This window comes from Triticum urartu, chromosome 5A, assembly GCF_056163025.1.
Source record: "Triticum urartu cultivar PI428250 chromosome 5A, HENAU_Tu73, whole genome shotgun sequence".
Classification (NCBI taxonomy): domain Eukaryota; kingdom Viridiplantae; phylum Streptophyta; class Magnoliopsida; order Poales; family Poaceae; genus Triticum; species Triticum urartu.
Window position 1 is genome coordinate 75,891,198 of NC_141877.1, and position 12,422 is coordinate 75,903,619.

The window sequence follows — 12,422 nt, forward strand, 5'->3', positions numbered from 1 at the left end:
TGCTGCATCGTCAACTGTTCCCACTAACTCTGACGCAAGTGGCTGAGCATCTCCGCCGGTTGCAGATGTGCAGGTTAGAACAACAGGCATCCGTACATCGGGGAGTGACGAGTCAGTATCTGCCAGGACAGCTGAAATATTGCCAACTCTTCTCGCAATGAAGGACGCTGCTGTGAGCCATGCCACCCCATCAGCAAGCGTTGAAGTGGAAGCTCCCGAGATCAACCTAAGCAAGGAAGATTCGCGCTCATCTGACACTGATTCCAAGCGCGTGCGTGCTGGCACTCCTGTGTCCACGACAGAAGTGGCTGAGACGGCAGTTCATAATGATGTGCCATCTGCAGGTGAGAGTCTTGGCACAACATCTCCAGCTCCTGTCGGTGCAGATACTGCTAAGGCGACTGTTTCGCGTGCTGGTCTTCCACCGAGGTGTCGTAGCCCCCGCAAGCAATCAACAGACATACCCAACGCACCAGCTGTAGCTAGGAGTAGCAGAGATGAGTCTGGTTATGTTCCTGCGTCCACACTGTTCCCGCCACCTGCCAAAAGCAATGTGATGGAGAATCCGGAAGACCGGAGCACAACTAATGCAGGTGTCAAGCTGGGCACGAGTGACGCAGGTGAACGTCCGAAGCAGGCTGCGCCTTTACCCACAGTGGAAATCCCCAGCTTAAATTTGCGCACTTCCAGGCTCCCAGTCAATGTTGGTGTCCCCTACAGCCCAAACAAGAAGATTGTCAAGGAAGTTGTGGCTGATACCGCTGACAACACGCCTCGCCCTACAAATAAGCCCGATCATTCTGTAGCGGCCGATTCAGATATGTTTGTTGATCTTTCAACCTTGGATTCTGCCCCGCAAGTTGTTCGTGGTCCGGCCAGTAGGCATGAGAGGCACCCAATGGCCTTCACCCCACCGAGCTTCAGCCTTGGCATCAGTCAAGATCAACCAGTGGTGGCAGATCCTATGCCAGTTGGCTTTGCTTTCCCGGGAGGCATGCCCGCAATGATGGCGCATCTAATGGTTGAGGGCAGGAAGGCTGTCAAGTTCGCAGAGCCGATCGTCCAAGGTACATTTTTCTTATGTGCTTTATCATTTTCTTGTATACATCTGTGTAGTCTGACTTTTGCCCCAAGCATTTTTTTGGGTTTCTCACTTGTGATGGAAACTGTTATGTGATGACATGGCAACTGGATTTGCTGCACCATGTCACCTACTGTCGGTGTCAAAACCGGCGGATCTCGAGTAGGGGGTCCCGAACTGTGCGTCTAGGCCGGATGGTAACAGGAGGCAAGGGACACGAAGTTTTATCCAGGTTCGGGCCCTCTCGATGGAGGTAAAACCCTACATCCTGCTTGATTAATATTGATGATATGGGTAGTACAAGAGTAGATCTACCACGAGATCGGAGAGGCTAAAGCCTAGAGGATAGACTATGGTATGATTGTTGTTATTGTTGTCCTACAGACTAAAACCCCCTAGTTTATATAGACACCGGAGAGGGTTTGGGTTACACAAAGGCGGTTACAATGGTAGGAGATCTACATATCCGTATCGCCAAGCTTGCCTTCCACGCCAAGGAAAGTCCCTTCCGGACACGGGACGGAGTCTTCAATCTTGTATCTTCATAGTCCAGGAGTCCGGCTGAAGGTATAGTCTGGCTATCCGAACACCCCCTAATCCAGGACTCCCTCAGTAGCCCCTGAACCAGGCTTCAATGATGACGAGTCCGGCGCGCAGATTGTCTTCGGCATTGCAAGGCGGGATCCTCCTCCAAGTACTTCATAGAAGATTTTGAACACAAAGATAGTGTCCGGCTCTGCAAAATAAGTTTCCACATATTGCCATAGAGAGAATAATATTTACACAAATCCAATCTGCTGACGTATTCCGTAGTGTGACACACCACGGCCAAGCCTTTATCCGAGTCATTTCATTATCCCACCTCAGCGCGTCATGCGAGGCGGTTTCCTTGGCACGTCTTGTTAAAGTAGAGATCGTGTCCCCTTATTCCGGGATTCCCATCAATACGGGCGCGGGTAACCCAACCGCTTCTAGGACTCCTAGATTATAGGCAAGTCCAAACGGACAAGGAGAGGACGCTTGATATCCACCCTCTTTATAAAGGGACAAGGCCTTTATTTTTTCCCTCCCGTGCTCAATCAAATCCTTCCCCCACCTCAAGCTCAAACGCCCAAAGTTCAGGTCAGGTGCTCCGAACCTTCAGTCATGTCCGGATCTAGCCTTCAAGGCCGATGGGTGCCTTCCTCCGTCACGGAAGAAGACATCAAAAAGTTGAGGGAGGCCAGATATCTGACCGCCGAGATTTTGCATCGGCTGCCTCCCCGAGGGCAGGCCGTCCCCACCCCCGAACCCAATGAGAACGTCGTGTTCGTCTCCCACTTCCTCCGAGGTCTAGGCCTTGCTTTGGATCCTTTCGTCAGGGGTTTGATGTTTTATTACGGGCTAGACTTCAATGATCTAGCTCCGGACTCCTTTCTTCATATCACGACATTTATTGTCGTGTGCGAGGCCTTCCTTCGGGTTACCCCTCAGTTTGGCCTATGGCTCAAGACCTTTGAAGTAAAGCCGAAGATGATCGAGGGGCAACATGCAGCGTGTGGAGGTGCCTCAATACGCAAGATGACGGGAGCTCCGTGGCCCAAAGGTTCCATCCCAGAGGTGTCTGAATTGTGGCAACAGGAGTGGTTCTACATCACAGCTCCTAGAAGTGCCAAGTGGGCGGCCGCCCCTGTTTTCCGCTCGGGCCCTCCTTCACAACTGATGTCATGGATCAGCAAAGGTCTGAGCTGGGGTCCAGCCAAGGACGTGCCTATACTGCAAAGCCGCATTCGAGATCTCTTCAATGGAGATTTCAGTTTGGTTGCGGTAATACAAGTTATGCTGGTTCGTCAAGTCCACCCTTGCAAACGCCAGCATCTTCGCCTGTGGGAGTTCAATCCCGAGGGACCACGTGTCATTCAAAATTTTCTCGGCCTGACGCACGAGGAGACGTACAAGTCATTCTTCGGACCTCAGGTGGAGTGTCCGGAAATCACCGAGGACGTGGGCCTGAGTAGTAACCGCGCTGCCGAACAGGTAAGGCATTTTCTGGCCGAACATACTATCTCTCCTTTGTTACGAAGTTATTTCTGAGAGTTCGCTTTTTGACCAGGACTGGCTAACAAAGGCAAAGTTGATTCGGTGTTCGGGCCCCTCCCCGAGGGCTTGGAAAATCCGGTATTGGAAAAGATGCTCCAGACCGCACCTTGCCCGGAGCCCTTGAAGGAAGATACTGTGGAGGATAATACGGGCAGACGCAGGCCCCCAACGCTGCCCATTCTGACCGAGGGAGCGAGCGTCTCCATGAAGGAAGACGACCAGAAGAGGAAAAGGACTGCGCCCGGGGATTCGGAAGCTGAAGCTTCCAAACGGGAGAAGAAGTCTCCCACAGAGGGTCCTACCTTGGGGGCGCTGTTGTCGCACAAAGTCCGCGGGGGGATCAATTCTCCCGCGAGTCGTAAGTGACCCGAAATACTTTAATAGTACAGATATGCCATCTTTTTCTTCTGAGAAAATAACCACCGCATATATCTTTGCATTTCGGGCCTTAGCCCCTCTCAAATGAGCTCGTCTTCGGGGGATCTTCTTCCAGAGATGATGGAGAGCGAAATGCCTCCTCCAGACTCCTCCGCTCCGGAAGCGGGCGACCCTGAAGTGTCGTCGCGGAGGGCCTCTCCGAGTCCGGTGAGGCTAGAAGATAATCCCATTGACCCCCGAAGCCCCAGTGCCGGCTCCCAAAGAGAGCAGACAAAAGAGTCCGGCACCATCTAGTGTGCGATCGGATGTTCTGAGGGAGTTGGTGGGGCGAGCGGCCATCTCAGATGAACACCGTGTGCTGATGAATACGGTGATGGAGAGAATCTCGTCCGCCGAAAGCGGATTGCATGAAGCTTTTATGAGTCTACTGACAGGCTTTGAGGTACGTAAAAGAATGTATGATAGTCCTGCACATGCTAGGTGTGCCCTGTGTAGATAGTAGCCCCTGAGACTCTGGTTGTCGTTGGAAACGACGACGAACAGAGGATCATATTCCCAGGTAATAACCATACTGCCTCTATGTGCAGGTGATGGAAGCTCCGGTGGCTAGCCGGATTAGCGAGTTTGCCCATTTAGAACGGCAGTTGGATGCGACAGACACCGACATCGAGCTTGTTAACAAAAGGCTTGACGAGGCACAGGGTAAGTGTCATTATCTGGTAAACGCCACATAGGAAGAGCAGCATGATGCCAGTATCTTTAATATGTTGTGACTGCAGATGGAGCTGCCACTGTTGAAGCCTTGCGGGCAGAACTTGCCCGAGCCAAGGAACAAGCGAGGTTGGGTAATGCGTCTGCTTTGAAGGCGGCCGAAGAGTTGCAAGCCGAGAAGGCCGCGCATGGCGAGAGCCGAGACAAGATGGCCATAGAATTAAAAGCCGCCGACGACCATTGCCAGGTTCTTGAAAAGGAAAACCAAGCGAAGGCATCAGACCTTGAGAAGGCTGCTGCGACGAGAAAAGACCTCCGCTCTGCTATGAGGGCAAAGAAGGAGGAGCTGCGGGAAGCCGGGGACATTGTAGCTGGGAAGTCCTTTATGTTGCGGAGGAAGTTCAGAGATCCACGGTATGCCCCTCTAGATCGGCTATGGAGTTCGGAGGATGTGTATATGGATTTGGTGGCGCGCGCTGTCGATGCGGCCAAATACTTCCAAGGTCAGACGGACCGTGGAGTAGACCAGCTGTTTTGGAGACAATTCCATACTCCCGATTCCGGGGTGCGTACATGCCTGGCCGGAAAACGGCCCTTCGTTAAGGCGGAGGAATTCTAACATTCCCACAGGTCATCGAGTGGTTGACCAGTCTCACGCTATATCATGACAGTCAGTTTTCGGCTTTCTCTACTGAGGTGCTTGTCCGGATGAACTAGGGCACAATCGCAGTAGTTCTCCTAGTGCTACCTTAGCCGGTAAAGCGGAACGTAAGGCACCAAAACACAGGAGCCGATCGAACCCAACATTTGACCAAAGACAATGATTCGGAGCTGATGCATATAGGGCCAAACTCGCGACGCCGAACACTCCCTAAGGTATTCGGTCTTTGTGGTATAAACCAGGCCTAAATAATGGCCTTTGTAAGAAGCCCCTTGTGTCCAGGTACGTGCATTGTTCTGGCGTGGCCACATGCCAAGACGTCAGCATCCTTCTAAGCGGTGGATATGTATCAACAAGAGACAGTAAAAAAGGTTTACGCAGGGTCTTAATCTAAAAAGGATCCTTGGAGCGGGTCCCTGCTGCACGTCTGCGCCTGTGTCTCCGTTGTGCCGTATCCTGGACAGGTGTAGCACGATGATCGTCTGTAAAAGAGAGGAATTTAGGTGAAAAAGTTATCGTGCAAAAAAGATAGTTTTTTAAAGAAACCATGTGTAATTCAAGATGAGAAGAAATTGCCACTTGTCTGCGCGCGTTGAGCCCCTTGTATTGACAAACAGGGGTGTGACCATTTATTCGGTATAAGTAGCGGCGCCGGACTCGATTAGTTGTGTCTGAGGTCTTGACGACCTATTGGATGCTTTCGCTGGTCCGGGTGCCTTTAGTGTGCGGCTGCCAAGGCAGCCTCACTCTCTTCGGCGCGCAGAGATTGCTTGATATTTCCATGCACTGAAATGATGCCACGTGGACCGGGCATCTTGAGTGTGAGGGAGGCGTAGTGTGGTATTGCATTAAAGCGAGCGAAAGCTTCACGTCCGAGCAGTGCTTGATAGCCACTTTGAAACGGAGCGATGTGGAAGGTTAAATGCTCGCGGCGGAAGTTATCGGGGGAGCCGAATATAACTTGTAGTAGGAGGGAGCCCGTACAACGGGCCCCTGGGCATGGCGTTACTCCTTTAAAGGTAGTATTGCTATGGCGAATTTGTGTTGGGTCTAACCCCATCCCGCGGATTGTATCCTGATATATTAGGTTTAGGCTGCTGCCTCCGTCCATCAAGACTCGTGTTAAGTGATATCCACCAATTACTGGGTCTAATACCAGGGCAGCCCATCCTGCGTGTCAGATACTTGCTGAGTAATCGCGATGGTCGAAAGTGATCGGTTGATACGACCAGTGGCAGGACCTCGCGGTGACAGGCACTTGGGTATATTTTCCTGGGAGTGTCGCGTTGTTTTTTCCCTTGATCACGTGTAACCCGTTTACTGTTTTGACTTCTGGTGGAAATTTCTTTTGTTCCCCCGTGTCTTGCTTGGGAGGCTCGTCCTCGTCTTCACGTGGTGTATCCTCCCCCTTATGTACGGCGTTGAGCTTGCCGGACTGCTTGAAGACCCAACATTCTCTGTGGGTATGATTAGCAGGTTTTCCAGGGGTACTATGGATCTGGCATGCTTGGTCCAGAATTTTGTTGAGGTTGGATAGTTCATCCCTGGTGCCTTTAGAGGGCCGCTTTTGACCTGGCCGAGAGCTTTTGAATCCGGCGTTTACTGTCGTGCCCTTCATGCGGTCTTCTTTATTCCGGCGTTTGTCATTGCTGTTGCGCCGTGATTTCCCGTTTCCATCTCTAACTTCAGATGTACTGGGGGCGCTGGTGCTGCATCTGGCTAGCCAGCTGTCCTCACCCGCGCAAAAGCGGGTCATGAGGTTTGTTAATGCGGCCATCGTTCTCGGCTTATTTTGGCCGAGGTTTCTGGCGAGCCATTCGTCACGGACGCTATGCTTAAAAGCTGCCAAGGCTTCAGCGTCCGGATAGTCGACAATCTGGTTCTTTTTAGTAAGAAACCTGTTCCAAAGCTTTTGGGCTGACTCTCCGGGTTGTTGAGTTATATGACTCAAATCGTCCGCATCCAGAGGTCGGACATAAGTCCCTTGAAAATTTGCCCGAAAGGCATCTTCGAGCTCTTCCCAACTTCCAACGGAGCTTTCGGGGAGGCCTTTAAGCCAGTGACGAGCTGGCCCTTTGAGCTTGAGGGGTAAGTACTTGATGGCGTGGAGATCATCTCCTCGAGCCATATGGATATGAAGGATGTAGTCCTCAATCCAGACCCCAGGGTCTGTTGTTCCGTCGTATGCCTCTATGTTTACGGGTTTGAATCCCTCTGGAAATTCATGGTCCAACACCTCATCGGTGAAACATAGGGGGTGTGCGGCACCCCTGTAGCTGGGTGTACCGCGTTGTTCGGATGTTTGTTGTGTTGCATTATATGCAGGGGCGCGCTTGTGTGGTCCATAGATGGATCTTGTTGCGCCGACCTTTGGGTGCGAGCCCTCGCATGGGTCGCGTGTTGTATTGTGAGCGACGTTGTATGCCGCTCTGTGTTGGTAGAGGGGTCGTCTATCCGACCAGGTGGCTGCTTTGATATTCGGTTGTGGGGGGTCTGAGGCCTCCTCATCGAATTCTGGTAGCAGCTTCCGCTTTTGGTAGCTCTTGGAGGGGCGATTGTCGCCGTACCTCGCTGCTGTGTTGAGTATTTTACTCCATCTGATTTGGAGTGTGTCTTGCGCAGCCTTGAGCCTTTGCTTCTGCTTTCTAAGACTCCTCGCGGTGGCAACAAGCCTTTTATGGGCATTCTGCTGCTCCGGGTGCCTGTCCGGCGTTATATCGTCCGGACCATTATCCTTGATAGCATTTGTTTGTTCGGTTTATTTATTCGGATTGCCGTTGTCCGGTAGCGGTTTGCCCTGCTCCAGCGCTGGGTCTGTGTGATCGTTGTTTCTGTCGAGGCAGGATTTGGCGGCGCTTGCGTCGCTGCTTTGACTGCTTTTCGAGGGAACAAGCCTTCGGTTCGTCCTTCCGCTCCTTGTCGTCATCTTTTGGTGCGTCCACCATGTATATGTCATATGACGAGGTGGCGTTCGAGGGCCCAATAGGCGCTGGTTCTTCAACGTCCCCTTCATCGGCGTCCATATCGTCGATGTCTTCGGAGTCGAAGTCGAGCATGTCGGTTAAATCGTCGAAAGTGGCTACAAAGTGGGTGGTGGGTGGGCTTTGAATTTCTTCATCGTTCGTATCCCAACCTTGCTGACCATAGTCCGGCCAGGGCTCTCCTGATAAAGAGAGAGACTTTAGCGTCTTCAGAATATCGCCGAAAGGCGAGTGCTGAAAGATGTCCGCGGCAGTAAACTCCATGATCGGCGCCCAATCGGATTCGATCGGCAGGGGCGCGGAGGGTTCGAAGTCCGAAGAGGAGTCCGGCTCCTTGGAGTCATGAGTCTCGCGGAGTGCGGGGCTGGTGTTCGGCTCGATCGCCATTGGGATCGCAGCCCCTGAGGCGGCGTCCAACCGCCCATCCTCGATCGGCGCAGTTGGCTCCGAATTAAGGGTCGAAACCGATGCGGGTGCGGCCTCCAGGGCACTGTTCGGTGGCAGAGCTAGATCATGCTCGTCATGACAGTGCGGCGCGCTCGGCAGTGGCTCGAGTCCGTCGAAGATCAAGTCCCCGCGGATGTCAGCCGTGTAGTTTAAACTTCCAAATCTGACCTGACGGCCAGGGGCGTAGCTTTCGATCTGCTCCAGATGGCCAAGTTAATTGGCCCGCAATGCGAAGCCGCCGAAGACGAAGATCTGTCCGGGGAGGAAGGTCTCACCCTGGACTGCATCGCTATTGATGATCGTAGGAACCATCGAGCCTGACGGCGACGACACAGAGGAACTCTCAATGAAAGCACCAATGTCGGTGTCAAAACCGGCGGATCTCGGGTAGGGGGTCCCGAACTGTGCGTCTAGGTCGGATGGTAACAGGAGGCAAGGGACATGAAGTTTTACCCAGGTTCGGGCCCTCTCGATGGAGGTAAAACCCTACATCCTGCTTGATTAATATTGATGATATGGGTAGTACAAGAGTAGATCTACCACGAGATCGGAGAGGCTAAACCCTAGAGGCTAGCCTATGGTATGATTGTTGTTAATGTTGTCCTACGGACTAAAACCCTCCGGTTTATATAGACACCAGAGAGGGTTAGGGTTACACAAAGTCGGTTACAATGGTAGGAGATCTACATATCCGTATCGCCAAGCTTGCCTTCCATGCCAAGGAAAGTCCCTTCCGGACACGGGACGAAGTCTTCAATCTTGTATCTTGATAGTCCAGGAGTCCGGCTGAAGGTATAGTCCGGCTATCCGAACACCCCCTAATCTAGGACCCCTCACCTACATTTTTTGTTGCCATGCTGCATTTTACATTCGGCAATTCACATGGCAACTGAAGTTAATTCAACATGGCAACTGTAGTTGTTGTCACATGGCAACTACAGTGCAATACACATGGCAACTGGATTTGCCGCACCATGTCACCTGTATTTTTGTTTCCATGCTGCATTTTTCATTCGGCAAGCACATGGCAACTGGAGTTGCCGTCACATGGCAACTACAGTGCACTACACATGGCAACTGGATTTGCCTCCACATGGCAACTCCCTACTTTTTGTACCTACATTTCACATCAAGCACCCTATCTTTTCACATTCCATTTGTTTTGTTTTCCAGGTATCCTAACCCACTTTTTTTATCCTTGCAGGCACCCCTGAGGAGATTTCACCGTCACTTGATGAATGTTACCGTAGGATCGAGGAGTCAGCATTGCAGAGGAGGTCCTCACGAGGTCGGGGGCAATCAAGTTCCAATGTGCCTGCAGATACGGTATCTGAGGATACCATTAGGAGTGCCACCCTGGTTCTGTGAGGCAGTAGAGGGTAGTTCACCCACCTCCCGCGGAAGACTACGAGCCCGATGTCAGGGCCACAAAGGAATAGACCCAGCTGTACGATATTTTCAAGCGATTTGGAAATGCGAGGGTCAGCAGCAAGCACATGAAGGAGCTTAAAGCGTAATGACCACACTTTGCTTTGCTCTTTCTACCATTCATATTTTTTTCTACTTTCTATATATGATCCGCTTACCTTTTAGTTCATCCTTTTTTACTTAGTAGACATGATTCTTTCATGTTATATCATTTTCATACAGCTCATGTTTGGACAGAACCAAGGTCATTCAATGCGAAGCGACGTACGTCGACCTGGTAAAATGTCCGTGAGGCCAAACGGTAAAATGTCGAAGAATGTAGTTGCATGCGGGATTGACTACATCAACAAGCATATGGATATGTGTCCCGACAAAAAAATCATGCATTAAAGTGTGACCTGCAAAATATGGGATGGTGACTTCCTCCACAAAATCCTGAGGAAGAATTTTGCTCAACACGGAGAATTCAAGCTCACACTGAAGAAATATGTGAGTACTCCTTCCCTGTTTGCACTTTTTTCACATGGTATGGTTTTTTTGGCATTATCTGCACTCTGTTTATGTGGCAGATGTTTCATGCGACATCAGCTGCCGTGCAAACTGACTTTTTGATTTTTGCATCCCGTGCAACCTATGTGGCAACTTCAAAGTAAAATACACGGCAAATTTTGTTCATACATGGACATCAACTTTCTTCCAACTACCCACTACAACTGAACATTCTACGTGATTCTACTTTTTTTGTCCCTCTGATGTTCTTCATGTGAACTCTGCTTCTCATTTTTTCTTCACTTTTACATGCAGGTCATGTTCCCCATGTTCCAGGAGCTTGCACCACACGACCCAGACGACAAGTGTGGTCACCACTACGCGATCTGTCTTGACCTGAAGAACCAACACTTTGAGGTGCTTGATTCAATGCGTTCGGCAGCCGATGCAGACCTTACTTCGCATGGTGAATTCTTCATCAACAACGTCAAAGAGACATGGAACCGTCACTACGAAAACTCAAAGGTCCAGATCAGTCATTTCCCGATTGAGTACGTGGCGACTACGAAACAAGGGAACACGTAATTTCCTACCCCCCCCTTCATGTGCCATTTTACATCAATCCCACCCCTCTTTGGTGTTACATATGAATTGAATTTTATCATTGATATGTCTGTCCTTTTTGCAAGTTCACCTGACTCTTTTTCTTTGTGAAGGACGGACTGTGGCTTTCACATGTTGGAATACCTTGCAAAGTGGGAAGGTAGACTTGTTCCCGTTGTCAATGCTGCAACGGTCGTTGAGCTCCAGAAATTGTACACATGGAACTGGTTGATGAATGAAGATTTCAACAAGCGGTCCGGAGCATGCGAGTTCGTGGAGGAAGCTGTCAAGATAGTCTTCAAGAAGTACAAGTGATCACATGGCATTACACACCGGACGCATACCTTACATTCTGTTGCCGAGGAATGTAAGGTACTACCTTTTGTCCTTCTCAAAAACTATGTCTGTGTGCTATTCTATGACTGCAACCCCGAGTAGCCTAGTACGCAGTCGTGGTTCATGAGTGACATTTGAATATTTTCTGTAATATTTCGTGTGGATGTGAACCTATTTCAGGCGTGTTAGTAGATACGTTTTATGTTTATCATTATTATTTGTGGTTTCATCGTTTGCACCACCAGGTTGCTGCTTCGAATGCATGCACTATGTTCTAAAACATAGCAACTATAGTTCATCAGACATGGTTATTAAAAGTCATCGTCGTTTTTTCATTTGGCTATTTTGCTTCTTCTTTTTCATTACTAACCGCACCGGCTACCATGGTAGTTTTGATCATGTAGCCGTAACCTTTTTTCTGCGGTTGATGCACGTTATGCTTTTTCAACTTTGTTTCCCATATATTTGCACACAACACAGCATGTGTGACTAAAGCGTGTCGAATTATCATGAAAATATACGCGTTGTAGAGTCATTACAAATAACATGGCATTTTTTAGTACAGCTAACACGGCAGATTCAGTACAAAGAACACGACAGATTCAGCAGCAAACAGGATGGTAGACCCAGTATATTTACCATGATAGATTCAATATAAAATATCATGGCATATTTAGTACAAAATAGCATGGCAGATTAAACACATATAACATGGAAGATCAAGCACACACAATATGGCAACTGCAGTTACCCATTCAATGCATTTTTCCTGCAACTTCTGATGCCCCTCAAGAGTCATTCTCCCATTTCTAGAAAAAAATTCACAACATCTAGGCTACAAAACAAAATGTCCCAAAGGACCATGTCACAACGCCCCAATTTTGCTTATGGATTGCCCGTCCCTTTCTTCATTTTCTTGTGTTTTGCATGAATCTCCAATCCCGATTTGTACCTTATCTCTTTTGGACGCCCCTTTGTGATGGAATGGGGCAGGTTTCTGACCTGGGTTTGTGTGCTTGCTGTTCCAGATCCTATCTCCGAGTTTTCAGATGATGGCCCCGTGGACGAAAGCACACTTGATGTGCGGGGGAACCTGTGTAAGGCTTCCTAAGCTGTCCTCATCTTGATCTCATCAAGCTCTCTTTTCAGGGGCTTCCTGTGTTTTTCTGCGACTCTAACTGTCTCATCACTCTTGCACCTTCATCAATTAACTCAGCATAGTTCTTTG